The 5,629-nt window shown below is 35.5% G+C and overlaps 1 long non-coding RNA gene across 1 annotated transcript; it reads left to right on the forward strand.

Annotated features, from left to right (window-relative positions):
• The first annotated feature begins 1,463 nt into the window (after positions 1–1,463).
• On the forward strand, positions 1,464–4,095 carry LOC139961439 (uncharacterized). The gene is made up of 2 exons (XR_011790888.1): positions 1,464–2,056; positions 2,087–4,095. It is a non-coding gene; the product is annotated as an uncharacterized lncRNA (long non-coding RNA).
• Positions 4,096–5,629: the final 1,534 nt, after the last annotated feature.

A 5,629-nucleotide genomic window follows, 5' to 3' on the forward strand; every position in this document is an offset into this window, starting at 1 on the left:
TGAGTACTCCCTATCTATATGTATATGTACATGTATATATTTATATATATATATATATATATATATATATATATATATACATATATATGTATAAACTGTATATATATGTAAGCTTTTCTACTTCTTTATTTTGTATCACCATGTGTGTAAATATTGAAGCACTAAGATATGCAGTTTTTTTCCTTGAAATAGCAAGAGATATAATAGAGAACACTGTTATGAAAGCTGTACTTAAAACACTTGAAAAACTGCTCTCCTAAATTTTAAGGAATAGTTTGGCAGAATTTTTTTCTGGGGAACTCTACCTTTATTTCATGCATAGTCTTGAATACTTCTGCAATACCATAAGACCATCTCTGCCCTGCACCTAAAAATACTGGGTTTTTTATTCTCTCTTGCATGTTTTCAAAAGTGCCCTTCTCAAGGGTATCATGTTGAAAATTTTCTCATATTTACAGATGGAAATTATGAAGTTATGTCAATTGAGGTCATCAGCGGCCAAAATACAAAAACCTTGTAGTCTAGTTTAGTGAATATCTGTAGCATCGGTAAAATGTCATAATTAGGTGGTAGGTCCCCCTCACTGAGCATTACACTTTGAGCAGTTCTGTTAAGAGGTCAAATGTAAATTGGAGTCAACAGCTGCCAAAAGCCTGAAATCCTTGTCGACATCAAAATCAAAGCTGCGATTATCCTCATGCTCAGAAATGTACAAGAACTGAATGTTCCATGAAGAGGTCAAAGGTCACTTAGGGTCAAATTCTGACCACCTTGATCAGGCGCGTATCCAGGGGGGGCGCGCGTATCTAGGGGGGCGTTGGGGGCGTGCGCCCCCCAGGTAAGAAATAGAGGAGAGAAAAAAAGAGAGAAGAAAAAAGGGGAAAGAAGGGGAGGAAGGAAGGGAAAAGAAAAAGAAGAAATAGAGGAAAAGGAGAAAAGGAGGGAGTAGAAAAAACGGCAAGCAACTGGGAAGAGAAAAAAGAACAGTGACATAATTACAGGGCTGATCCCTATTATACACATAGGGTAGCCAGTGACGGATCGATGATTTTGGAAGGGGTGTGCGCCTCACCCTACCCCTTCCACCGACAACTCCATTTTGACGTTTTCATATTTCCTCTCTCACTAATATATATATATATATATGTATATATATATATATATATATATATATATATATATATATATATATATATATATATATATATATATATATATATATATATATATATATAAATATATATATATATATATATATATATATATATATATATATATATATATTTATATATATATATATATATATATATATATATATATATATATATATATATATACATATATATATATATATATATATATATATATATATATATATATATATATATACATATATATATGTATATATATATATATATGTGTATATATATATATATATATATATATATACATACATATATACATATATATATATATACATATAAACAATTGTACAATTGTGCTATGAAACCAACTGTGGCTGGTCTCGAACTCGACCGAGTCGTCGGGAACATGATGCATTTTCAGTATTAGACCAGGATCTATATGCGAACTGCACTAGACATATGTCCTTCGATGCAACACTGCCATCCAGAGATAAAATGTTATACTCCGACCTGAATGCTAATTGTTACCCTAAACCTCGTACCGTAACTCATACAATGAATCTAAAAATAAATTCCGCATGTGATTAGAGAATTGAGCACATCTCCTGTGAATATCATGTAGTGCATGGGGGGGGGGGGGGGACAGGCAGACGCACCTATCACTTCTTGAGATTGTTGCAATCTGCGTGAAAATGCCCCACCACCCACCCCCACAACCCCTACGCCCCACCCCTCTTATCGCTTCCCAATGGGTTACAAAACTTAAACAATAACCTTCGCCCGTAGTACTAAAACCTTGACAAAATCCGGCAACACACCACTTCATCGATAGATAACGAGTCTAGTGATCGGGCTGTGTATATATATATATATATATATATATATATATATATATATATATATATATATATGTGTGTATATATATATATATATATATAGAGAGAGAGATCGTGCATATGGCAAGCCGTTTTAACATTTACTTCGCAATTAGACTTCAGTCGAATACATTTCACTTTATTGGAATACATTCTACTTAAGTGAAATGTTATTCCACTTAAGTGGAAATGTATTCCACTTAAGTGGAGTTCAATTTCCCTAAAGTAGAATTCCATTCCACTTAAGTGGAAATGGACATTTCTATTTCACTTAAGTGGAAATGCCTCCCACTTAAGTGGAATTGTATTTCCCTTTAGTGGAAATACATTCCACTTAAGTGGAATTGTAATTTACTTAAGTGGAATACATTTCCACTTTAGTGGAATAACATTTCACTTAAGCTAAATAGTCCATCTATTTCACTTAAGTGGAATACAATTCCACTCAAGTGAAATGCTTTTCCACTTAAGTGAAATACAATTCCAGTTGAGTGGAATGCAATTTCATTTAAGTGGAATAATATCTTTTGGGCGTCAATTTCACTTATGTGGAATTCTATTCTGCTTAAAAATACAATTCCACTTAAGTGGAATGCATTTCCACTTAAGTGGAATTGTATTCTACTTAAGTGGAATACAATTACACTTTAGTGGAATAATATCTTTTGGGCGTCAATTTCACTTAAGTGGAATTCTATTCTGCTTAAGTAAAATACAATTCCACTTAAGTGGAAATGTTGATATGTGGCTTATATATAAATACAATTTAGGGTAATGTTCGTCGTAACGCATTCAATTGCTCATCACATATGATGATGTAGTCGATCCTCGTTGCACGTGTACATTATGGCTATGGCTAATCATTCACATCTAACATTGCTGGAATGCGATCAAATAATTGTTGTTGTTACAGACACAACTCGAAGTGTTGTTTTCTCACTTGCTCAGGGGAACAATCAGTATGATGCACAACAGAGGCGGCTTACATCTTGTTTAAGTAACATAGGCAGAATTCGTAACTTTTTAGATAGTGAAACTTTTGACGAAGTAAAAGATTCCATCCAAAATAAAAAAAAAGTAATACGTTCTCTAGCCCTTGTCAATGCGTTTTCGGCTGTAGCTCCAACCACTTGTAATGTATTTGCCATGGCTTTATTTTGGTAATGGTATTCGTCAGGTACCAGGTCAGGTACGTACGTACTCACCTTGCACAACTGTTAAGTGCTAGCTGGATCCAGATGGACAGCCGATATTCATTGTGCACATATCGACACCACGTACGTACACGTATCGCGGCAAGTTGTTTATAATGGCGCGCAAAGGCATGGGCAAAGTTTGGCGTTGAATGAACTAGCCAATCACATTCCACTTAAGTGGAATACACTAGCCAATCACATTCCACTTAAGTGAAATAGACTATCCAATCACATTTCACTTAAGTGGAATTGTATTCCACTTAAGTGTAATTGTATTCCACTTAAGTGAAATAGACAGGACATTCCACTTAAGTGGAATTGTATTCCACTTAAGTAGAATACAATTCCACTTAAGTGAAATGCATTTCCTAAGTGAAATACAATTCCACTTAAGTGAAATAGATTTAGCTTAAGTAAGATGCAGTGACAAGTTGATGAATTCAGCTTAAGTAAAATACAATTAAGCTTAGGTGGAATGGTATTCCACTTAAGTGAAATAGAATTCCACTCAAGTTAAATAGTATTCTGCTTAAGTGAAATTGAATTCCACTTAAGTGAAATGTATTCGACTTAAGTCGAATTGCGAGGTAAATGTTAAAACGGCTTGCCATACGTGCACTGACCTAAATGGAGTGTAACCACTTCCGATTTTGCAATTTCCCAAGATCAGGCCCGAAAAATCCCAAGAAATACCAAGAACACTGTGCTGTATGGATTTCTAGCAATATCCAGCGATATCTAGGGATGAATATCCCAAGATCTTACCTAAACTGAAGGCAGATAGAGAATCGAAACCTTCAGTGAACTGAACTTGAAACTGTGCGTCTTTCGAAATGAAAAGAATGTGGGGAATTGCACAATAAACAGATCAAAGTTATATATTTCAGTCTCATTTCAATTATTCGAATTTGTTAAGCAAACAGCAGATATCACATCATATCAGTGAGCATGAAAATGGCGTTCCAGGATGAACAGCCTTCAAACCATGGGCGCAGATCCTGGTGGGGACAGCAGGACGCGTCCCCATCAACTTTTTTCAGTAGTGGGGACATAATATTCCGTGTCTCCACCAATTTTTCTTGACCAATAGCTGCATTTCAAGTTCCCCTGTATTGAACTTTGGCGCAGTTAGATCCAGCCCAGCCCCTCGGTTCCTACGCCCTTGCTAACCACTGCGTCACTGCAACTGTTGAGAAATAATGCTAATTTTTTCTTCAAAATGGAACGGAGGGTGATGTTCAAATGCTGTACAGGATAACTCAAAACGTACACCTTTATTGAACTTCATATTTCAAATTGTCTCAAAATTGGCATTATTTTCAGTGCTTTATACTACATGACTCTAGGTTTGGCAGTAACTTGTGAAAATGTTTCATAGTGAAAATAAAACAATGTCATGTTACTCATTAATTATTAAAGGGTTGGCAGAGCTGCTTTTCTTGCTCAAATTGATCAAAGAATATGTCCATGTGCTCATACATAGAGCATCTGTATGTCTTTATATCACATAGGAAGACTGTTCTCTCTGGGTATTGAAACATTTTGGAATATATATTCTACATTTTGAGTCCTTAAAAGATCTTAATTCTTTTGATTGCCTTGTTGCTAAAGTAATGGTCAAGACAACGTTTCCTGAATCTGCATAGCTCATGTCGCGGAGCGGTTGAAAACTATTAATATACAACAACCAGTTAAAACAACAGTATCAGGCAGTATTTTATCACCCTCCGTTCCATTTTTGAAGAAAAAATTACGATTAAAACATTGAACACTTCTATCGCTTAGCATACAATTTCCGAGGAAACAACACCGTGAAACTGGAGAACATTTATGAATAAGAAAGGTTTGATTTGACTGCGTTGAAATAACTTATGACTGGCAAGATGCGTGGAGCGCTCTCTATCGGCCTCTTTTTTGGTCAGTTTGCAACTTCAGAGGAACAATAGAAACCCGAAAAAACTTTTAAAACGAACAAAGGATTCACAAACCTTTGTTCTGCCTAAAAGATAAGCAGAGGCCAAAAGAGGCCTAAAAGATAAGCAGAATGAAACTGTTAGCAAACTGCTTATCCACTAGAGAGCCTGTGTAATAGAATGTGTAAAAGTTTCGATCCTAGCAGGATCTTCTTCAGAGGCTTAAAAAATAAGATCAGCAGAAAGTTTGGTTTATTGTAGATTTGTGTGCGCGGAATTAGCCCGATTGATACGGGGAAAGGTGATTAATTTGCTCTAGGTGGGATCTGGTGCGGTTATCTATAATTCTTTCGGAAATCTTACATACGGCTTGGAGGAGACTAATTGGTCGATAGTTTTGAATTTTGGTGCGGTCTTTACTTAGTTTCGGTATTAAAATCTTTTTGGCGGATTTCCATGGGGTTGGGAAATAACCCAGTCTAAGGAGTTCGTTAAATAGT

The sequence above is a fragment of the Apostichopus japonicus genome, chromosome 20, assembly GCF_037975245.1.
Source record: "Apostichopus japonicus isolate 1M-3 chromosome 20, ASM3797524v1, whole genome shotgun sequence".
In the NCBI taxonomy this organism is placed as follows: Eukaryota; Metazoa; Echinodermata; class Holothuroidea; order Aspidochirotida; family Stichopodidae; genus Apostichopus; species Apostichopus japonicus.